The following is a 24782-nucleotide window of genomic DNA, read 5'->3' as shown; positions in this document are numbered from 1 at the left end:
TGGCTATTGTAAGTGATGTTGCAATAAACATAGGGGTGCATGTATCCCTTTGAATTAATGTTTTTGTAATTTTGGGGTACTCAGTCAGTAGTGTGATTATTGAATGGCAGGGTAGTTGTATTTTTACCTTTTTTAAAGCTTCTTTATTTATTTTGAGAGAGAGAGAGAGAGAGAGAGAGAGAGAGCCAGGACAGGCAGAGAGAGAGGGAGAGACAGATAATCCCAAGCAGGCTTTGCACCATTAGCACAGAGCCTGACTCGGGGCTCGATCTCAAAAACCCTGAGGTCATGACCTGAGCCAAAATAAGAGTCAGACACTTAACTGACTAAGCTACCGAGAAGCCCCTGTATTTTTAACTTTTTTTTTTTCAACGTTTTTTTAATTTATTTTTGGGACAGAGAGAGACAGAGCATGAACGGGGGAGGGAGAGAGAGAGGGAGACACAGAATCGGAAACAGGCTCCAGGCTCTGAGCCATCAGCCCAGAGCCTGACGCGGGGCTCGAACTCACGGACCGCGAGATCGTGACCTGGCTGAAGTCGGACGCTTAACCGACTGCGCCACCCAGGCGCCCCTATTTTTAACTTTTTGAGGAACCTCCATACTGCTTTCCTCAGTGGCTGCACCAGTTTGCATTCCCATCAACAGAGCACGAGGGTTCCTTTTCCTCCACATCCTCGCCAACACCCGCCGTTTCCCGTGGTTTTGACTTTAGCTATTCTGACAGGTGTGAGATGACCTCTCATCGTAGTTCTGATTTGCACTTCCGGGATGATGAGTGATGTTGAGCATCTTTTCATGTGCTTGTTGGCCATCTATAGTTCTTCTCGGGTCAGATCTTTTAATAATTTATGCTCAGAAAAAAAAAAAAACACTACAAAAAGCATTTTTCCTTGGAGGCCAGAGTCTCTCAGTGGTTGCGTAGCTCATCGGGTGTCCCTTTTCCATTAGGCTGCTGGGAAGCCCAGAAAAATAATCAGTGAGCAGTTATTGCAACTTTATTGGCACTGTGCCTAACATATTTGCTTTCTCATTTCCTGCAGTTGCCTTCTCCCCTTCTACCTCTCCTCTTCACCTACAAAGATCACAGATTCTTTGGGAAACAGAGGCCAGCATGAATAATCAAGGAATATAATGAATAAAATAAGGAGCAAACAAACAAAAATGTAAGTGGCAGAGACTGGCCTCAAAGGCGGACCTCCCAATGCCAAAAGCTGCAATTTTCCACATCATCACACCGCCCTTTCTGGCAGTTCTGGTGTGTTTTTGCCAGAGGATCCCCCAGGAATAGATGTGTTCTGGTTCCTGGGGTGTGGAGGGGTGCACAGTGGTGTCACCTGGATGGGGAGAACGGGTGCTGAGGACAGAGATCTGACCCCACAAGGGCTAAGCCCCTGCGTAAATGTGACTCGTGTGTTTCTCCCCCAAACAAGCAGCTTTTGGGTTATTTTGCAAGCCAGTCAGCCTGTGCATCTCCTAGTTTTAGGAATTAACAGCAACATGGAGCCCCTGGGTGGCTGGGTCAGTTAAGCATCTGACTTTGGCTCAAGTCAGGATCTCAGGGCATGTGAGTTCGAGCCCTGCATCGGGCTCAGCTCTAACAGTGCAGAACCTGATTGGGATCCTCTCTCTCTCCCTCTTTCTCTACCCCTCTCCCACTTATGTTCTCTCCATCTTTCAAAATAAGTAAATAAACTTAAAAAGGAGGAATTAGCAGCAATATGTTTTTAAAGGCTGAAACAGGAGTGAGAGTGGCCTCGAGCCCTTGGGCCACCGTGGCCCCACCCCTGTGCCCTCACCCACCCGGACAGCAGGGAGTCCGTCCTTATCAGAGCAGAATGGTCTGGAAGTTGCTGGCCACCTGCCACTGACTGTCTTTTCCTCAGCAGTCTTTCCTTGAGGGGGGAAATCTAATTACAAGGAATTTACAAACATATTTGGAAAGAAAGGTCAGGCAGTCCTTTCTCAATTAGATAGAAGTTGGTTTTAATCACCTCCCTGGCAACATGTCCCCTCGGGAGGCAGGCGCTGGTGCAAATGAAGACTGGAGCAGAGAATTAGAGCGTGTGTGTATGAGCGTGTGCGTGTCTGTGTCTGTGTGCGTTAAGTGTGTGTGTGTGTGTGTGTGTGTGTGAATTGCATGAGTGAGCATGCGAGTGTGCGTGAGCTTGTATACGTGAGTGTGTGTTGGAGAGAGTTTTTTAAGTGAGTGTGTAGGTGAGTGTGTGTGCACGTGTAAGTGTGTGGATTGTGCACGGGGGGTTGCTGGAGTCTTTTTTTAATGTTTATTTATTTATTTATTTATTTTTGAGAGTGACAGAGCAAGCAGGAGAGGGACAGAGAGGGGGACAAAGGATCTGAAGTGGGTTCTGCGCTGACAGCAGAGAGCTGGATGGGGGGCTCCAAGTCCCAAACTGTGAGATCGCGACCTGAGATGAAATGAGACGCTTCACCGACTGAGCCACCCAGGCGCCCCACTGGAGTCTCTCTCCTTGCGTGACAGGGAGTCACGGGGGAAGGAGAATGAGACCGGAATGGTAGCTTGCCTGACCTTTCCCTGAACTGACAGAAAGGGTGGACTAAAGCGATTGGCCTCAGTGATGATGCCTCCCTGTCTCCCCCACAACCTAACAGTCCTTGAATAAATAAGGAAAGGCAGACAGGCACAATTCCCTAGAAAATAAGCTCATCACATAATCTTCCCATTAGCTTCCCACACGGGCTCCACAGCTCGACTGGCGTGTGAAATGGCCCACACGAGGTTCCCAGCGAGTCCCGGACCCCCCCAGCCTCTCTCAATTTCACAGGTGGGTTCTGGGGCCCAAGGAACCTTGGGGGCAGCAAGCCTGATGATGTCATCATAGCCATTACAGTGCAGAGAGGGGTGTTGGTTCCTCCATGTTCCGAGGGCACAGAAGAATCAAGGGCAGAGCTGGGGCCAGAGTTCCCGATGCACACGAGAACGTGATTTAGCCTGGTTTCCTCAGAGACGCCTGCCTGTCTTGTCCTTTCTTCATGTCCATCTCTTCCTTGCCATCCCTTCCTCTGCTGTCTAGCTTGTGGCTGGATTATTTATGGGTCAGTGTGAGTGGTCTCCTTTTTCCCCTTCTTCCATAAATCACTGCCCCCCCCCCCTTAATCAACCTTACAATTGCCCTGAGTATATTACTCTGCTGTTCAGGGATATTCAGGGTCTCCCCACTACCTACAAAATAAAATCCAAGATATGTAACTGGCATCCAAGATCCATTCCAGTCTAATATCTATCTTTCTTATTTCCTATGCACTTGGATCAAAACTGGCTTACTAATCGCATTAAGAATATACTTTATTCAGTCTTCCATTCAACAAATACATATAGACTACTTTCCACGTCCCAGTGTGCCAGCCCCCTAATAACATAAGAAGTTCTTATAACATAATGACATAGACGCCATAAGAACCTACCGTGTGCCAGGTACACTTCTAAATTCCCTACGAAATAATCGCTCTACAGGGCTTCTGCATGTACAACTTCGGGGGCACCACATGCACGGTGGATGCAAATATGATGATGCCTTTTGGATTTTGCAACCCATCCACTTGGCACGTACTTTCCACCACAACCTTAAAAGAGATGTGATTCTATTTAACCCATTTTATTCCCGAAGGAACGTTAACGGTCGCATTAACAGATAGGTCCATTACAGGGTAAGTTTCAGTGTGGGCACTGAAACCTGTTTGATGGCTTGGAATCAGAACCCACATGCCTGACCTTTATACTACACCACCCTTCCAAATGCGCATCGTCTCATGAAACACTCACCACCATGCAATGAAGCTGTCGCCAGCATCACCAATTTATGGGTGCAAAAAATACGGGCTTCAGAAGAGTTAAACGATTTGTCAGGTGGTTAGTAAATTTCCCATCAAGGTTTGAAGCCAGGTTACATCAGGTTCTCTAAAGCCAAGTGACAATGTTTCTAATTCCAATTACTGTTCCTTCTGGCAAGAACCCTAAGTTTGCATCGCGGAGGACAGGGAATATGACTTTGCCATTGTCCAGCACTGATGTCCCTTCTCTCTGGAACTCTGTTTCCTCAGTGGCAATATAAAGGGATTCGACCATATCAGTAGTTCTCAGTCTAGGGCGCACATGGGGAGAAACTGAAGAGTTTTAAAAAAATACACCCATCTGTGATTTTTTCCTAGATGTTGATTTAGTTGATGTGTGAATGGGCTCAGGCAGCAATGTTTTTCTACAGGGCCAAGGTTGAGACTACCGGATGCTCCACAATCACCAGCTTGGGAGACTGGCTTCTGTTGCTTCTCTCATTTCAATGTCTTTCTTTTCTGTTCAAGTCAACGCGTGGCCGTCCACTTGAAAGGCGTTGTTCTGGGGAGCTAAGTTAGGCAAGCTGGGCTAGGTTGTGCGGCAATGCCAGACGACCCTGAAATCTATCCTAGGTTGTTTTTCTCACTCATCGTAGCTCAGCCAACACTCTGGGTCCATATTTCCTCGGCTCCTAGGCTCAGGCCAACACAACAGCATCTGTCCAGAAGGACACCAACAGGTGGAAAGAAAAGATGACACACAGTACTTGTCCTTCAAAGGGACACTCATTGCTTCTACTTATAGCTCATTGCCTAAACAAGTCACAGGGCCAAGCCCAAGGTCAATGGCGTGTGGAAGCATAACCTACCCTCAGAGAGGGCAAATGGTATTTTTGTGCAATAATGCAGCTACTATAGGTAGTTTCTTTTCCAGCCCAGCCCACGACCCTCATGAGGACCTTCCTGACCCTTCACGGGCTTTGCTTGCTCCCTACTTTGAATCTCTACAGCACTTGGCGAACCTCTTTTTTCATCACATAGTAATCTGTGTGCTAGTTTTATGCCCTACACAATGTAATAATTTTTTTTTAATGCAGGAGCTATATTTAGTCATCTTTAAGATCTTTATGCACTGGAAGTATTCATGGGGGCATCAGTAAGTCTAAAGAAGCACTTTGAAAATTAATGTGGCCATTTATTTGCCTGGTTGGAAATCTTTTTTTTTTTTTTATTTAAAAAAAATTTTTTTTAACGTTTATTTATTTTTGAGACAGAGAGAGACAGAGCATGAATGGGGGAGGGTCAGAGAGAGAGGGAGACACAGAATCTGAAACAGGCTCCAGGCTCTGAGCCATCAGCACAGAGCCTGACGTGGGGCTTGAACTCACGAACCGCAAGATCGTGACCTGAGCCGAAGTCAGACACTTAACTGACTGAGCCACCCAGGTGCCCCTGCCTGGTTGGAAATCTTATTGATACATCTGCATTGCTGAATTTATTTCTTTTCAATGAATATTTATTGGATACTTACAACGGCAGAGTAGGAGTCTGGTGTAATCGATAGGAGAATCTTTGGATTTGGAAGCAGCAGATTTAGGATTAAATCCTGACTCAGTCAGGGCGCCTGGGTGGCTCAGTCGGTTAAGTGTCCAACTGTTGATTTTGGCTCAAGCCACGATCTCAAGGTTTGTGAGTTCAAGCCCCATGTTGCGCTCCGTGCGGGACTCTGTGCTGAAAGTACGGAGCCTGCTTGGGATATTTTCTCACCTTCTCTCTCTGCCCCTCCCCCACTCTTGCTGTGTCTGGCTTTCTCAAAATAAATAAAACTTACAAAAAAGAAAAAAAAAACACCTAAATCCTGGGGCACGTGGGTGGCTCAGTCAGTTAAGCGTCCGTCTTCGGCTTAGGTCAGGATCTCCCAGTCTGTGAGTTCAAGCCCCATATGGGGCTCTGTGCTGACAACTCAGAACCTGGAGCCTACTTCAGATTCTGGGTCTCCCTCTTGGTCTGCCCTTTCTTTGCTTGCTCTCTTCTCTCTCTCAAAACAAACAAACAAACAAACATTAAAAAAAAAAACAAAACCCTAAATCCTGACTCAGTCACTTACAAGCTTTGCTCTGGAACAAGTTACTTCACCCCTCTGAGCCACATTTTCCTATCTATAAAGTAGATTTTCACAATTTCATAAGGCTTCTGTAATGGTCAAAGGAGGTAATGTATATACCTATAGTATTACGGGTACGCAAAGTGATCAGCTATTTTTTTCAAAGTAGCAAGTTATTATTTTCATAGTCAAATTTTTCTATACAAATGCTAATTTTTTTTTTTCCTGTTTTAACTCAAACAACATTTCCTTCTCCTTCGCCTTCTCTCACAGCCACGGAAAGGGGAAAACTACGTTTAATTTTAATCTCCTGAGTCCCAGCGTGGCCTAGCATTACCCTTTTCTGTAGGATCTCCAGGAAGACTCAATGACCACGTGCCTTTCTGCTTTTGAGTTTTTCTTCACATGCGCCAGCCAGAGATACTGTAGAGAAGTAGCCACTCCACTCTCATCGAGGCCGGCCCTGACTCTTCCACTCCTTCTGTAGCTCCATTACCCCATCGAAATTCTAGATGGCACCGACGTGTTGACACTGAATGAGTGTGTGTTTGGAGTCTAATGCTCCCGGCTTCCGTCTTGGTAACTTCCCACATCCTGCCAATGGCAGAGGACTTAAGAGTGCCATCAGCCTCTAGCATGGTATAAAATGAAGATCAATCAGGAGCACAAAGTTCCCAGTGTGTGACTGAAGTTACCTCACACGTGATAAGTGCTGAAAATCCCTTTGCTGTTGTTCTAAGTAGCAAGTTCACGGAGCGCCTGGGTGGCTCAGTCGGTTGAGCGACTGACTTCGGCTCGGGTCATGATCTCGCGGTTCGTGAGTCCGAGCCCCGCGTGGGGCTCTGTGCTGACGGCTCAGAGCCTGGAGCCTGCTCCGGATTCTGCGTCTCCTGCTCGCTCTCTGCCCCTCCCCCACTCGTGCTCTGTCTATCAAAACTAATTGGATGTAAAAAAATGTTTTTTTAAATTGTTCTCATTGGAGGTTCTTGATTGTCTAGAAGCCTCCTGACTCTGCTTACAAGACATGGTCAAAGAACAGTGGGAATAGAATATAAAATAGCAGAATTAGTTTAAATATTTGAGCATCAGGGTCATTGTTTTGCATTTGTTACACCTTGTTGCTGCTAATGATCGTCAACCCGGGCCACAAACCAGGGGCATTGAAGGAACTTTTTTTATGCCCAGATTCCCAGGCCACAGGCTGTATCTCTGAACCAGATAGAAATCCAGGTATCATTATTAAAACAAAACAAAACAAAAACATTCCATTGTTTGATTCTAATCAAAAGCATAGCAAACATTGAGAAACACAGACGGTGATAACTACCAGTGATGATTAGTAAACATCAGTTTCCAAGGTCACTTAGTAAAACCACAGACTGGAGTTCAATCCATCCTGATCTCACAGCGTGCAGATGTAACCTCTACGTTTGACAAAAGCAGGTGCAAGAGTGCAGAGGAATCCTATGGGACGTGGAGGGGCCCCGTGTGTGTTGTTTTGATTTGGTGGGGTAAAGAAACGGGCCAGAAATCAACATTTAAAATTTTTTCATGTTTTACTCTTTTTGGGGAGAGAGAGAGAGGGAACAGGGGTGGGGCAGAGACAGACAGGGAGAGAGAATCCTAAGTAGGCTGTGAGCATCAGTGCAGAGCCCGATGCAGGGCTTGAACTCACAAACCATGAGATCATGACCTGAGCTGAAATCAACAGTCTGTGGCTTAACTACTTAACTGAATGAGCCATCCAGATACCCCTCAGAAATCAACATTTGAAAGAGCCCTCCCTCCAACCAGGCGATTCTGATGCAAGTGATCTGAGGACTATGTTGAGACAACTGGTCTACCTCCCCTAATTGAAAGAAAGAAAGCAATGCCCTTTCTCCTAAGCACTTGGCCTACTTGTCAGCTTATCTAGCCAATTATACCATTTCCTTGGATACATCATAGATCCCATTTTTTTCTTTCTCCTTGCTGATGGTTTTTCTTTTCTTTTCTTTTCTTTTCTTTTCTTTTCTTTTCTTTTCTTTTCTTTTTTTTCTTTTCTTTTCTTTTCCTTTCTTTTCTTTTCTTTTCTTTTCTTTTGAAGGCAGGAAACCAAATTATAGATCTGTTCAGTCGAGTCTAGAATTCTAGAGTCAAACCTTTTCTCGTGAACTTCTGAGCTCTGGACTAGGTCCACTCACCTTGCTTCTCCTTCCTCCATCTTTAGTCTGATCTGCATCATCTGGCCCATCGCACTGGTTCTAGCCAAGAAGACAGGAACAGCCACAGGACGTGGTGAGCACACAAAGGAAATCTCCACTTCTGCTTGTCTTTGGGTAAATGGAATTCTCTCCCAGCCAGTTCAGACTCTCAAGTCTGTTTCCCGGGAGAGAGGGTTTCTGTTCACAATTGTCCTTCCCAGATCTGCTTCCTGTCACCTGCCCAATGTCATTTTCTAGCACATTGCTCCCGTTGGCTACGATGTCTGCCCTGGCTTCCTTTCTGTACATATTACACGACATCTAAAGAGTGAAGACCTTCGCATGTGCCAAGTGATCATTGTCCCTTAAGTGAGAAATGGTATTGGGTAGTTGAAGGTCTTGGGTTTTCAAGCATACGATGGCTGTCCCTGACCATGGTGTGTCTGCCCAGGAGGGAATCTAAGCTTTGCCATGCAGTCCCCATGGCAAGTTAGATAAGCTACCTAGACTTTTCGGGTCTCAATTTTTTCACACACAAAGTGGCGATAAAGGTAGGGCAGTTACAAACATCAAATGATGTTTATAGATCGGGGCACCTGAGTGGCTTAGTTGGTTAAACATCCAACTTTGGCTCAGGTCATGATCTCACGGCTCATAAGTTTGGGCCCCACGTCGGGCTCTGTGCTGACAGCTCAGAGCTTGGAGCCTGCTTCAGATTCTGTCTCCTGTCTCTCCCCTGTTCATGTACTCTCTCTCTCTCTCTCACATATAAATAAAAACGCTAAGGGGCGCCTGGGTGGCGCAGTCGGTTAAGCGTCCGACTTCAGCCAGGTCACGATCTCGCGGTCCGTGAGTTCGAGCCCCGCGTCGGGCTCTGGGCTGATGGCTCGGATCCTGGAGCCTGTTTCCGATTCTGTGTCTCCCTCTCTCTCTGCCCCTCCCCCGTTCATGCTCTGTCTCTCTCTGTCCCAAAAATAAATAAAAAACGTTGAAAAAAAATTTTTAAAAAACGCTAAAAATAACTAATAAAATAAATGATAACATAGGTAAGCGTTAGCTGTTATAACTATATTTGAAGCCAGGGAGACTTGGATTGAAATTCTGCCATGTGCTTGAAGTTAACCTCAAGAAGTCTCTGATTCCTGGTCTATAAAGTAAACATAACCTCGTTTACCTCCTGGGGTATGATGAAGAGAAAGCACATGGGCTGATGTTTCGAAAACTCCCAGCATGTTACCGGCACATAGGAAATGCTCCGTAAAAGGTAGTCATTGTCCTGAGCTGCGCTTCCAAAGGCCTGTCCAAGGAGCCTGTGTTGCTGACCAATCCAGGGCGCATTGCCTCCTAGAACCCTGGTCGCCGGACCTACCCAGAGGGGCCAGTGCAGAGAAGGTGGCTCAGCAGAAGGAGGTCCTGCAGCATCTTGGTCCCAGAAAAACTTACATATGCCAGAGTCACATTATAGGCAGGCTTTTCTTTTCTTTAAAAAATTTTTTTTAAGTTTAGTTTTAGTTATTTTGAGAGAGAGAGAGAGAGAGAGAGAGAGTGAGCCAGCGGGGAAGGGGTAGAGAGAGAGGGAGGGAGAGAATCCCAAGCAGGCTCCTGATATGGGGCTCGAACCCATGAACCGTGAGAGCCAAAATCAAGAGTCGGATGGTTAACTGATTGAGCCACCCAGGTGCCCCAACGCAGGTTTTCCTTTTAAAACCAGAAAACTACACACAACATCTCTCAGGAAAACGACTTCTGTGTCTGTCTTTCTCCTATCAATATTCCCTCCAAGGTTGCAAATGCGTGACGTCTGTGTCATTGTCACCTCCGATCGTTCTTTCTGGCTGAGTCTCTTGACTGTGGCCTCAGGATCCTTCTTAACATGGCACTCCATGACACATTACCGGTTAATCGTGTTTGCATGCACACAGGGCAACCCAGTTCCTCTCTCTGCCAGAAGAGATCCCTGAACTGAGCTCGGACTTCGATCGATTGCATATCTTGCCCTGAACCTCCCGTCTCAGAGCCATGACAGTTGGCCTGTTGTTGGGGTCACCCACTTGTCACATCTGTGGTAATTTGATCACAGTGCCTATTAACTTCAAATCGGCAAAATGGCTCAGTCGGCCCAAGTGAACCAGAGGTATATTTCCCCCCTTTATTTTCTTCAAAACTTCTAAGAACAGCAACACACACACACACACACACACACACAATTTTTTTTTTTAATTAAAAGAGAAGGAATCCCTGGAGCCTTTCATCCCCATTTACTTCACTGTTGGGGTGTAATCTGAGGAGACGCACTAAAAATGTCAGAAGTGAACAGCTTGGAAGGAGTGTTTCAATCCCCCAGGCATGAGACCAACTCTCCAGGAAAGTCATCTCGCAAATATTTGGACTTGACCGCATTGCTTTAACCCCTCAAGTGAGCAGTGGGGGCTCGTAACCTTGCCTGCTGGATGCAAAACGGCCCACCGAGGTGCAGTGGGAAGAAAGTCCCCTTTTCCGGTTCCACGGCCCGCGGCCGGGGGCCCTCATGGCGGACACACCTCTACTTTCTGTTTGTGCCATTTCTGGGCGCCGGGCGTGCAGGGCTTCAAACCGTTCCTCGGACTGGGCAGGGCTGATTCAGGGGACCCAGTTCCTGCTGACCGAGGATCTCCTGTGCCATGCCAGCAAATGTGTCCCCTCACCTTTGACAGGGGAGGCTGAGTGTTCTGTAAGACTGATGCCCCCGGGGAGCAATGTGTCATCTTTTGTTGCCGCCCCCTGTTGTCCCTGTCGTTTCAACCCGACTGAGAATTCCTTGTCACGTCCTGTTCTGGGCGGTTGTCCGGTGCTCCTCACCCGCCAGCTGTGGCCCAGCTGCTACATTCCCCATCAGGGCGGGCGTCACGCACCTGGTGTGTGAGCTGATCTCCCCCTTACCCCTGGCGCTAGAAATGTAAGCAAATGTGGCTATTATCCCTAGAAAGCTTTCAGACTAATATAATTCAAAACAACACCCACCATACGCGTGGTGTCAGTGTCACCAAGAAGAGTTAGTTCAGTCTTCTCTGCGGGGGCAAATGAGGGCCCATCTTGGTGGATACCGAGTTTGTTTGTACGGGAACTGTGTGATGACTGTTGCCCTTTTCTTGTTTCATTCATTCACAGCCAGCATGTCAAACTCAGGAGAATTTATTTACTTCCCTGGTGTTTTGCCTTCCTTGGAATGTAAACGTTCCACAACCACACTGAAGGCAGGATGAACGGTTGAAAGCTGACAAAACGCAAGACGTCACCTGAGCCCTGGGTTATTTAGGTCTCGAAGGTGAGTATTACAATCCGTTGCGGCTTTTTCCCTTTCGTCGACCTCGGCTAAACTCCTGGGAAAAATCTAGCTGGATTCCGATCCTGCTGGATTCACATGAACAGGACTGGGCTTCTCCCAAAGGGATCGCTTGCTGGTAAGCTAAGAATTATTTATGTCATATGAATTCCTAAACATATTTCCAACATTGATTTCAATATATGCCACACTCTGAGGTGGTGTCCAGGTATGACTGATAGTTATGCGAAGGCTAACACCTTGTAGGCTTGCCGTATTGTGTACATTTCCCATTGCTGATGGAACAGGTCGCCACAATTTTAGCGGCTTACAAAGAGCCAATTGATTATCTTACAGCTCTGGAGGTCAGAAATTCACAGCGTGTCTCACTGGGCTAAAATGAAGGTGTCAGCAGGGATCTGTTCCTTCTAGAAGCTCTAGGGGAGAATTCGTTCTCTTGACTCATCCAGCTTTAAGAAGCTGCCCACATTCGTTGACTCACGGTCTCATTCCTTGATCTCTGAAGTCAGCAATGTTGGGCCCAGTCTTTTGTAAACTGGTGTTTAGCTGGTCTTTAACTCCCTGGTCTTCCATCTGATTCCCTTTTAAGGACACTTGTGATTATATTTGTCCTATTTGGATAACCCAGCACAATATCTCTAAATTAAGCTCATATGAGTAGCAACCTTACTTCCATCTGCAAACTTAAATCCTCTCTGTCATGTAAGAGAACATATTCAGAGGCTCTGGGCGTTGGATGTGGGCAAGGTCGGGGGGACAATTATCTGCCTACCATACGCATTGATAGGCATCGGAGGTTTTAAGACAACTAGCTGGGGACGAAAAAAAAATCACAATACTTGAGTGAAATTCAGCAAAGACTGAGGATTGGGGCTTGAAGTAGATTAAAACAATAAATAAGAAATCAATGTTTTGAGTGTTCTTTGAAGTCTCAGTTCTCCGCGTGAGAATTGTGTGTTGAACATTTACGAACAATAACTTACTCGTTACCAGACACTGTTGAATCTGTGTGTGTTGAAAAATAAATGAGAAAGTCCCTGTCTGTTCGGGGACGCTATAACTGGGAGGAAAGGATCAGTATGTCAGCAACGTCTACAGGGCGGGAGATACTGACTGCTGTGGTCCACACCAAGCACTGTTTCATCCTGGAAATGGCACTTGGAAAGCCTCGCAAGGGTGGCATGTGTGGGGCTGAATATTTGTCATTGAATGAATGAATGAATGAACAAACAAATGAATGGATGGGCTTTCATGTTGAGGAGGTTCTAAGAGTAAAGATTAGGCACAGGGAGATTCAGGTTTTGGGGGCCCTGAAAATATACCATCTGGGGGGCTCTTCTTTTTTCTAATATTTTTTAATCTTTATTTTTCAGAGAAAGAAAGAGAGAGAGACAGACAGACAGAAAGACAGAGTTCAAGTGGGGGAGGGGCAGAGAGAGAGGGAGACACAGATTCGAAAGCAGGCTCCAGGCTCCGAGCCGTCAGCACAGAGCCCGAGAACTGGATGCCCGATGTGGGGCTCGAACCCACGAACTGTGAGATCATGGCCTGAGCTGAAGCAAGACACTTAACTGACTGAGCCACCCAGGCACCCCAATTTGAGGGGGGGCGCTCTTCTTGAGAAGAAGAAGAAGGAAGGGCACCTGGGTGGCTCAGTCAGTTAAGCATCTGACTTTGGCTCAGATGCCATTCGTGATCTCGCCATTCGTGAACTCAAGCCCCACTTCAGGTGAGCCCACTTCTCTCTCTCTCTGCCCTTTCTTACTTGTGCCCTCTCTCTCAATAAAGAAGAAGAAGAAGATGACGACGGAGAAGAAGGAGAAGAAGGAAAAAATCATGAATGCAAAATTAAGTCAAAAAGTAAATATTTATTTAGGAAAAGAAAACGTTCCCCTAAAATGGCAAATACTACAAGCATCACAAAATCTGAAGTTATAATATAATATAATATGATATTAATTAGCTGCCTAACCCAACTCTCTAATGCCTTCTCTCTTCACTTTTGGCTACACATGCTTTTGTCACTTATTCATGTGACAATAGTTTTGCTGTATTACTTTAATAAAGGTACTTGAAAGAAAACTCCTATTTTCTTTTACATGGGTGATCTCTTCTTCTTCTTCTTCTTCTTCTTCTCCTTCTTATTTTTCTTCTTCTTCTTCTTCTTCTTGAGAATTAAGTTGTCAAAAACACGTGATTCCCTATACAGATGCATTTTTTGTTTGTAGTGTTACTACAGGATTGAATACTCTACCTGAGGAATTTTGTTAAATTCTATTTTGTGTAACACCCATAAAAAATAGAGAAGTATGTTTATGATTGTATACCCTCCGTTATGACATGCATTTCTGGTAATAGGGGCTCTCCCAATTCTGATGGGGCATTAGAAAGAAACAAATTTTCCACTTAGAGTTTTATACATTTTTAATTTTTTAAATGTTTATTTTTGAGACAGAGAGAGACAGAGACAGAAAAAGAGCACAAACAGGAGAAGGGCAGAGAGAGGGAGACACAGAACTCAAAGCAGGCTTCAGGCTGTCCGCAAGAACGTGACGCGGGCTTGAACTCACGAACTGCGAGATCATTACCCGAGCTGAAGTCGGACGCTTAGCTGATGAAGCCACCCGGGGCCCCTGGTTTTACGCATTTTGGAATGAGTTTTCCACAGACTAACTTCTAGCTCTGTGTATTTCACACCTTGTGTCTCCGACATGAGCCATTTGCCACCAGGCCCCAGGGTACCGGCTATCATTCCCACACAGCTGCTGTTACAGTGACAGGAAAAACTCGGGAGCTGTTCCTATGCTAAGATAGCTAAAAAGCATTTATCTATGCACGGTATTGGCTACCAACTACATAAATACCCTCCATTAATCCCCAACTACAAGTATTCCCAGCTCAAATATTCCTTAGCAAGATCCCTCAACTGCCCCTGGCTACTCTAATGCCACTCAGTACAAGTAGAAATGTAACGGAAAAGACACCAAAATGGACAGCTGTTGTCTGTTGTTCCGTAACAAATCACCCCCGAAACTTAGTGGCTTGAAACCAAAGTCATCATTTGTTATGTCTCCGTTTCTGTGGGTCAGGAATTCAGACGGTACAGCAGGGCCTCTGCTCCATGATGTCAGGGCCTCTGCTTCCGGGGAGCTAAAACGATCGGAGGGCTTGACTGGGACTGATCAATCAATTCCTATGTGAGCAATCTTGTGCTAACACGTTGGTTTCTCTCTACATGGGTCTCCACACAGGGCTGCCTGGGTGTTTAATATGGCGGCTTGTTTCCTCCCGGGTGAGCAATCCAAGAGAGCGAGATGGAAATGGCAATATCTTTTATGATTTGTACTAAGAAGTTATATGTTCCCTTATGGTCGCAAAGGTAGCCTCTTATTCACATGACAAGGAGAACGCAGTGGCTTAATACCAGGAGATGAGAATCGTCTACGTTATGGACTGAATGTTTGTGTCCTTCTAAATTCTTGTGCTGAAGCTCTAACCACCAACGTGATGGTATTTTGAGGTGGGACCTTTGGGAAGTAATAAGGTTTCTATGACATCAGGACAGAAGGTCGCATGATGGCATTGGTATCCTTAGAAGACGTAGAGAGACTAGAGTCTCTCCCCCACGTGAGAAGGTGGCTGTCTGCAAACCCAAAAGAGGGCTCTCACCAGAAACTGAATCTAGCTGGCAACTTGATCCTGGATTTCCCAGCTTCCAGAGCTGCAAGAGATAAATGTCTGTGTGTAAGTCACCCTGTCTAGGGTGTTTTGTTATAGAAACCTGAGCTGACTAAGATGGTCAGAAACCATCTTGGAAGCTTGCAGCACAAGCGATGTGAGTCTTAAAACAAACAAACAAACAAACAAACCCCAAAACAGCAACAACAAAAAAACAAACCACAAAATTAAATTTTCTCATGTTGGCATATTCAAACAGTTATACGACAACGTGGCCAAATCATTAGGGTGTCTCTCAGAGCCTTGGAAAAGGGAAATAAGAGAAAACTTAAGCAAAATGTTTGTTTCTTCTCTAAAAGGTAGACTTCTTTCTGTGATTTATATCAACTCCCACAAAAGTCTTCATTCCTTGAGCAGAGTTTCTCACATACAGCAAACTCTATTTTTATTTCTCCCATAAGCCTGAGACACAGGAAAGTTCAGGGTGAATACTAACCACGGGGTTCCCAACATTCGTCTACATCACCGGAGTCAATTTTAAAGGAATACCATGAGCAACCTGAAAGGGGAAAAGAAGTCAGGGGATAGGGACCTAGAGCCTGAGACTGGGTGAGTAGAGGTCTAAAAGAGCATTCTCCTGTGGTCGTTTTGGGACTGTGAACCTCGGGTCTTATTTTGAACATTATGACACGTGCCCCTAACCTCTCCTGAGAATCTATCCTCCTGTTCTTCCTTTTAGAGTAGAAGCTTCCCCTACAAAGTGCATGACACTGTTATCAGGGAATTTGGCTTTCCGGCTATGGATGCTACATTTCACGGACTCTCTTGCAGCTAGGTGTGTGATTGAGTTCTTGCCAATGGAATATAAGTGGGAGTGATGTATATAATTTCGTGTAATTTCCTCTGCAGGGTATGGCTAGTTCTCCACTGCCTCTATTTCTCCCTCCCCTTTGGTGAAGGAATGGAAAGAGCCAGGAAATGTTAGATCCTAGCATGGAAGCCACGTGTTGAGGAAAAAAGAACGGCCAACCCCATCACTCTATATAGGTCACTCACCTCTGGACCCTTTTGAGAGAGTAGGAGATAAAAATGAGTTTCTGTTTTATTTAGTCCATGGAAGTTTGGTGTCTGTTAGTTACACCTCCTTAAATTGACCCTTAAAATAGTAAAATAACAAGTTAAAGACTCATGTCCCTTCAGACAAACATTTTTTTTCCCTCCAACAATGAATTAGTCGTTGCCCAGACGCTTGATGGAAAATGAGTCAAAACCCAGGTTAGAATAATCCAGGCATCTCCTCTGTGTTTCCATGCTCTTGCCTGACCTTGGTGGTCTTTACTTCCAGAATTAGTCTTTTTTTTTTTTTCCCCCAGCAGCGTCCTTTGAATGTGAAGAAACTATACACGTGATTATCTCATCCCTGTTGTCTCGTCTTTGCAAAGATGATTGGGTGCTTTGCCTGTGAAATTCTTATGGTGGAGACTTTTGCTATTTTTTTTTCCTACTCACCTGCTCTTTTTTACCCCTCTATGTGTTATTTCAAATCTTGTAGTGGGAGGAGGAAACCTGTCAGCAGGTGTGGGTGACAAGAGTGAGGTGAGAACTGGATGTACGGTCTGAGGTTACAGGAAATGGTTGTTTATGTAGCCCCATTGGTACTCAGGGGATTACAAGATGAAGCGTTAAATTCAAAAGTTCTGACTCACTATTCCCTCGAGCAAAGGACTTCAGAAAACACAGGTGTGCGGTCTACTGGTTTCCTTTACCGTTTACTTCTGAAGAAATAAACTCTGACATTCTACCCCAAGGGTTGCAGAGTTTTACCTCCCAGAGAGACCCCTGGGGTGATGTGTATTTTAGTAACTTTAGACATGAACTTGCATTTAGACAGGGTTCACTTTTGGTGATATCACCCACTCCCAGTTTTCCTTCAACTTCACTGGATGGTGCCTCCTGGACTTTACCTCTGGCTCTTTTGTTTGTTTGTCCGTTTGTCTGATGACTGCTCCTGAATCAGCCTCGAACCTCCTTCTCTTAATTATAAATCGGCCCCATGTCTACATACCATCTATGTTCCAATGACTCCCAAATATCCACCCCTGATCTCTCCCTGGAACCCCAGACTTCTACATTCCAAGGGCTTACAAGGCAAGCTGCTTGTCTAACGCACATCTAGAACTTCACGTGGCAAAATACAGAGGAAAGCAAACACACATGCGCGCGCGCGCGTGCACGCGCGCGCACACACAAACCCTCTCAATTTTGCTTGCCTTTTCCCCAAACCTGCTCCTCATCCAATATAGGAGTGAAAGAACTTTTAGCGCAGGTAATGCTGTGAAAACCCCACAATGGCTCAAACACAATAGAAGTGTATGATTTCTCACTCATTTGGGGTTAACAATAGGTGTTCCTAATCCACAGGGGCTCTTCCCCAGGCTGTGCTTCGGGAACCTGAGTCCCGCATCTTCTTGTTCTACCATCTTGAATATATATATTTTTTCCTGGCGTTGCCACTGCCTACCCAGTGCAAGGAAGCAGGAGACAGAACAGCATGGAAAAGTCTGCGTGGGGAATCTCCATGGACAGCCCCAGGTGTGACACATACCGCGTCTCCTTACGTTTTTATGGCTAAATATCACTCCAAACTGCAAGGAAGCCGAGAAATGAAAACTATTTTGCCTCCTAATACTTTCACCGTCGTAGCCCAAACATACCCTTCTTCCTGGTCCTCTCCCACAAAACACAGTCCAAAGTCCAGCATCTCCAGCTGTTGTGCAAAACCCTTGATCAAGTGTGGGTGGGACCCGTCAACCAGACTTCCGGTCAGACGGCACGTCCGACCCTGGAAGGCCCATCATCTCTTAATTCTCTATGTACGCGATGGTCCCTGCTTGCAAAGGGCCAGTTCTTGCCTGAGCTCACCTCTTCTTGTAGTACCCTAGCAAAGGCAGCCATAATAGCTAACACATAACACTTTTAAGTTCGTCCAGCCGATGGGTGAGCCCAGAGTTCCACCTCAGTGCCTGCCCATTAGGCAATGTCATTTACCACTTTGTTTTTTCTTATGACAACACTCCCTTCTGGAATTATTTCCGTACAGTAGCAAACACACTAAAAAAAAGTCAGGCATTTTGAAGGTCCTATTTCTCTTTGTACGCTTCATCATTGTTTCCTTCATGAGCTCCATACTTTCCCTGGTTAGAGCTCGTCGGTGGATTCCTATTGGATTTTAAATAGGAGTCTAAACCCTGGACCATGGACTGTAAGGCTTTGTGTCATTGGGTTGTCACCTACATTTCCAACCTCCCCTGGCACCACTCTGCCCCAGCCCTTGCCACAGTTACTTTGGGCCATTTGCTGTTTTCAGAACAGGCTCAGTTCCTGTCTTGGTGTTAGTGGATACCCTCGCTCAGAGATCATTATCTTCCTCATCATTGTCACATGAACTTCAAAACAAAATCTGCTTCGTTATTCCATATGGAGGTTTAAATGTAACCTTTTCTGCATGGCACTTATTAACATCTGATTTTCTCTTGCTCTCTTTCTCTCCCTCATCCTTTCCTGTGTTCCTTCCCTCTTTTGTCCCTTCCTTTTTGCTCTCTACTAGTACGTAAGCTCCACGAGACGAGAAACCGATTTAGTTTTATTCTGTGACTTTCTATTCATGAGCAGAAACAGGGCCTGGCTCTCATGATTATCTAAGAGATATTTGTTGAGCAAATGAATGACCTCATCTTCTTGAGGAAATGCCAGTACTAAATTTTACAGCGAATCCTAGAAGTCTACAACTGAAAGAGACTTGATTAATAATTAAATACGTCCAACCCCCCAATCTAAGACATAATAGCTTAACCAAAGTTGCAAGTCTGTGACTCTTTGGAACATTGTCTCTTCTGCTGACATGTCCTATGATTGTGTGAAGCGATAATTTCAAATGTCCAACTAGTAATTCCTGGAGACCAAGAACGACCATGTTATAATCCATTTGGGACCAGTGATCAAGTCACAATGGTCCCTGTGTGCCAGTTCTTCTCTCTGCTCAAATTAGTCAGTCAATGGGGTCAGAGATAAATGTATATGTTGACATGGGAACTCTCAGAGGATTTCAAAAATCTGATTCCGAGGGAGGATAGAACATTTTTGCCATGAAACATTGATCAGCTAGTAAATCAGGAGTTGGCAAACTGCAGCACACGAACCAAACCTGGCCCACCACCTGTTTTTGTAAATAAAGCTTTATTGGAACATAATTATACCTATTCATTTATGTGTTACCTGTGGCTGCTTTTGCACCACAAATGCAGAGCTGAGTATTTTCTTCAAAGACAGAATGCCCCTTAAAGCCGAAAATACTTAACCATCTGGCCCTTTTGGAGAAGTTTATTAACAACCCTGTAATAAACTGTTTCCCCTGCAGCCCTCAATTCCACAAATCTACTTCAACTTATTAAAATATGTCACTTTCTCTGAATACAGGACTCTGCAAGAGGACCTTTGTAGCTAATATCTTATTTGGCTTATCCAAAAATTTAAAAATATAAGTTACCTGTTATCCACGTGCAGAACAATTATGCTTCTTTTTTTAGACATTGTATCTAATGCAAAGCCTCCTTTCTTGAAAGGATTATGATGTCTAAAAATGTTTTCAAACAAAACAAAATGAGGGGCGCCTGGGTGGTGCAGTTGGTTAAGCGTCCGACTTCAGCCAGGTCACGATCTCGCGGTCCGTGAGTTCGAGCCCCGCGTCAGGCTCTGGGCTGATGGCTCAGAGCCTGGAGCCTGTTTCCGATTCTGTGTCTCCCTCTCTCTCTGCCCCTCCCCCGTTCATGCTCTGTCTCTGTCTGTCCCAAAAATAAATAAAAAACGTTGAAAAAAAAATTAAAAAAAAAAAAACAAAACAAAATGAAACAAATGCAAACACTGAGACAACTAGAGATTCAATTACAGGTTATGTGGAACAGTCTGTTGGCCGTCTTCAATATTTGCACTTTTTTGTTTGTTTGGTTGATTTCTTTTAGTAATTGAATGACGGGATGTTAGCTGGGCAGGTAATCACCCTGCTGAAATTGTATCTTCCAGCCTCTCTCGAAGCTTATGTCCTTACGTCCTGGCCAATGATATGTGTGCAGAGGGGAACTGAGCAATTTCTGGGCCCTGACTTCACTTTTCCCTGTGCATTTCCCAGTGGCAGGAATGCAGATATAAAAGTGGAATTTGGGGATGCCACCTCAGGCCATGAGATGAAAACTTTGTAGTGAGGCAGTCAGAGCCACAAGAGAGTAAGGGTGGGGTCCCCCACCCATCCGTGGTGTAAACCCATCATGTTAAGTTGAGGAATGTTGATCCTTAAACTCATATGGAGAGAGAAAAATTAATCAACACTTAAGGCACTGTTATTTTCCAACCTTTGCTACAATCATTAATGTTCATAAATACAAAACCAATACCATTTGTTGAGTATATACAGTAATACAGGACTCTGCAAGAGGAACTTTATAGCTAATATCTTATTTAGCTTATCCAACATGGATGTCACTTTTAAAATATAGAAACTAAGGCTCTCACAGCTTTCGAGTTTCTGGGAGAGGCATCCACTCAGCAGCATGAGGGAGATTTATATCCAGTCTTTGTTTACTCCCAAGACTATAATCTTGGCCATCAATCATGCCACATCCCCACAGTCAGCCCTCTTTCATGTCAACACTCTGTGAAGTGTTTTAGAATCTCTCTCTTCATTTTTTTTTCCTCTGTAAGAAAATACAACATCCGTTATCTCAGCATTCTGTGAGAGGAAAGCCTGAGTTTGCCATCCAGGACCCACTCCCGAGTCTCTATGTTGCACAGCCCTCGAGCCCTGATTTCTCTTCAGAGAAATTCATTCGGAATTCAATGCATTCAGAATTGCCAGATTCTGAAGCAGATGAACACTCAAATCTCATGCAAGTGTGGAAATTATAGTGATGAAGCAAAGGTATGTGGTAGATTGTGTTAAGCCAATCTTGCAAGACAGGAAAAGAAAGGAACAGAGGAAAGGAAAGGAACAGAGAGGCTGAGCAACTTTCTCAGGTTGACAGAGGAAGCACTGGCGAGTCAGAGCTCCTCTTCCGATCAAAGTCAGCAGGCTTCTGGGAAAGAGTTGCTACGTGGGTGGCCCCCAGTGAGCCACAGCTTCTGGCATTTCGTCTCTTGTGTAGTTTCCTCCCACATTGACTAAGCTTGGTCTTGAAACTAGCTTTGGTGTAATACCAGTGCAAAGTAAGCTGAAGCTTGATAAGTGCTCCCCGAGTCCTGTCCTTCTGGATTGCCGGTTCTTGGGATACACCCTCTCAGAACCCAGTTACCATGCTGAAAGAAGCCCAACGAGCCTGGTGGATAGGCCACATGGAGTAAATTCCAGGCTGACAGCCCCCACAGAGCTCTCAGGGGGCAGCCAGCACCAACTTGTCAGCCATGTGCATGAGCCATCTTGGAAACAGATCTTCTGGGCAGAGTCAAACTGTCCTATCTCATGCCAGGGGGAGCAGAGACTGGAAATCCTGACCAAATCCCTGAGCCGTCAGCAAATACACATGATATGTCTTCTGTTTGGAACTCTAAGTTTGGGGTGGTTTGTTCCCCAGCAATAGACAACCAAACATTTCTGATTACTCTTTCTGCTATATCGCATGCAGCGCACTGGGTCACGAGCAGAATGGTTAAGGTTTTCCAAACCAAGATGTCACCAACACCTTACCTTTATAGGTCTAGGAAAGCATCAGACCTAATCAATACCTTGCCTTCTATGTGCTGCTTTATAAGAAAATAATGTTACTCACTCACTGAATATAAGATATTTTCCTTCCCTGTCTCCATCCACATGGTAGGAAGAGCTACCAGAGGGTCCAAAGTGGGAAGGAGCCAGGTGGTACTGAGGTTGAATATTCCCTCAAAACTGTGGCTTTGGGGGCACCTGGATGGCTCAGTCGGTTAAGCGTCTGACTCTTGATCTTGGCTCAGGTCATGATCTCGTGGTTTTGTGGGTTTGAGCCCCACAATGGGTTCTGCATTGACAGTGCAGAGCCTGCTTCGGATTCTCTCTCTCTCTCTCTCTCTCTCTCACTGTCTCTCTGCCCCTCCCCTGCTCTCTCTCTGTCTCTCTCTGTCTCACTCTCTGTCTCAAAATAAAAAAATAAACTTAAAAAAAAAACCTATGGGGTCACCTGGGTGGTTCAGTCAGCTAAGCGTCTGACTTTGGCTCAGGTCACGATCTTGCGGTTTGCAAGTTGGAGCCCCGCGTCGGGCTCTGTGCTGACAGCTCAGAGCCTGGAGCCTGCTTCGGATCCTGTGTCTCCTTCTCTCTCTGCCCCTCCTCCGCTTGGGCTCTGACTCTCAAAAATAAACAAACATATAAGAAAATTTTTTAAAATAAATAAAAATAAATAAAAAAATAAAAAATAAATTAAAAAAACTATGGCTTTGGCCAAGTGACTGGACCTATCTGATCATCTGTTTTCATATTTCTATACTGTAAACGATGATCGCTCTCAGGTTGTAGGAAAGGTCAGTCCTGGTGTGTGTATGGCCCCAGCATCGTATCTGTCCTATAGAAGGTCCTTAATATATGGTAGCTGCTATTGTCACTTTAAGCTATAACTAATATACAGTTTATTGTCTGCAAAAGTGTGCTCTCCAAGAATTGAGCAGCTGTCTGAGGTCTATAGTTTATGCCAAGAGGACAGGTTTCTTGATGTAAAGCTCTGCCTCTGTGTAACCTTACACGTGGTGGTGAAGGCTTATAAATCCAATCCCCTGATAGCAAGAGGGAAAGAATGCTGTAGTTTTTCCAGAAACCGGGAGTAGAAACCAGCCTCGCCAGTGAGACCTTCTCTGCCTTTCCCATTCCACGCAATGACCCCCTGGAACTTCAGAGCCTGGAAATGTGAAAGCTAAATTGGAGATTTCTCTTAAAAAGCATTTTCTCCTCCATCACTCCTGCCCCCTCGATTCCATTCTGGCGTAATTCGGCCTTCAAGATACGCCAATGATTTCCTCATTATTCTCCCTGAAGCGCTGCTGATAGATGGGAACTTTGGGAATGAAATGGTTGAAAAGGTTTGAGACCAGTGACGCGGACGCAGGTGCTGGAGAGCAGCTCAGCCTTTGCACACGGGAGCTACCCGGGGGTCTCAGAGGGAGCACGAAATGCTGCGATAGGGGGGCAAGATTGTGCAATTCCCTTTGTAAAATGCCCCTCTTCTTCTCAAACTCTCCATAAGTTGGGCAGTGCTCTCTCTCTCTCTCTCTCTCTCTCTCTCTCTCTCTCTCTCTCTTCCCGGGGGAACTTGAGGAAGGAGGTGCAGCAAAGGAATAAAAATAACCAACGCACGCCTCGGGGCGCGAAACAGGAGAGGATGATTGATGTGTGACAGCACACACATGGCGCCTTCCCCTCTGTGACATTAACTTGCAATCTGCGGAGGAAACCGTGCTTGAGATGCTCACCGATCAGAGCACAGTGGGGAAAAAAAAAAGTGGGATTCCTTTGGGGAAGTGGGGGGACTTCAGTTCAATCTCCATGGGAGGCAAGAAGAGAGCAGGAAATCAAACATTGAATGTTGAAACATTGATGACAGCCTGAGTTGAGGGGGAAAAAATATATATATATTATTTATATTATTATATTATATATATATTTATACATATATAATATATATATAATATATATTTATATATATTATATATATATATAAATGGCACATCTGGAGAGCTTATTCTTAGTTACTGGACCTGTCTGTCTGCTTCTTCCTCCTGTCTCCCTCACCATTGTGTGACAGGTTTGAATCGAGGGAGCTCTACCTTCATTTGGGCGCAGCTAGGCAGCCTCATCTGCCGGCAAAAGCGTTCGTTGTTCTGTGCGGGGTTTTGGAAGAGGCTGGCCATCTTATTGGGAAGTTGGTGCTGATGTTCACAGAGTGTATCAGCGACCTGAGGAAGCACCGTGGCTCTTCTGAAGAAGCCCGGGCGGGGGAGTGGGGGTGCCTCGGTGCGGTTACGTGTCTGGCTCTTAGTTTCTGCTCGGGTCCCGATCTCGAGGTGGGTGAGTTCGAGCCCCTGCGTCGGGCTCCGAGCTGACAGTGTGGAGCCTGCTTGGGATTCTCTCTCTCTTCCGCCGTCTCTGCCCTCTCCCCTGCCCACTCTCTCTCTCTCTCTCTCCTCCCACCCCCCAAATAAACAAATAAACTTAAAAAAAAAGAAGGAAGACTGGGGGATACTACTGATCCTCTCGGCAGAGGAGGGCAGAATGTCAGTGACACACTTGGGATATGAAACAAAATGCACACCCCCAGGTTCTGAACTCAGATAAGGTTCCATGAAGATGAGACTAGCATCACGAGATGTGCCCTCGAGGGGAGAGAGCACGTGCCCTCAAGGGCCGCACCGTCAACACACGGCCGGCCTCAGGGATGCCAGCGCGCCCCAAGCACTGTGACCAAATGGAAGAGTCACAGAGAATGTCTCAGTTTGTGTTTGGGTTTCGAGAGCGTTCTGAGCAGGACAGTGGACAGGCCCTTCGTGCCTGGTTTCTTCTTCCCTTTGAGCACATTCCCCTGGATGTTTCTCTGTCCCAGTCCTTGTGTGCATGGGCTCCTGGCAGACCCGTCCACCGGGCTGGCCGATACACTTGACGTATGGGAACCGCCTG

This window comes from Neofelis nebulosa, chromosome 7 (genome assembly GCF_028018385.1).
Source record: "Neofelis nebulosa isolate mNeoNeb1 chromosome 7, mNeoNeb1.pri, whole genome shotgun sequence".
NCBI lineage: Eukaryota > Metazoa > Chordata > Mammalia > Carnivora > Felidae > Neofelis > Neofelis nebulosa.
This window is presented reverse-complemented; position numbering follows the sequence as displayed.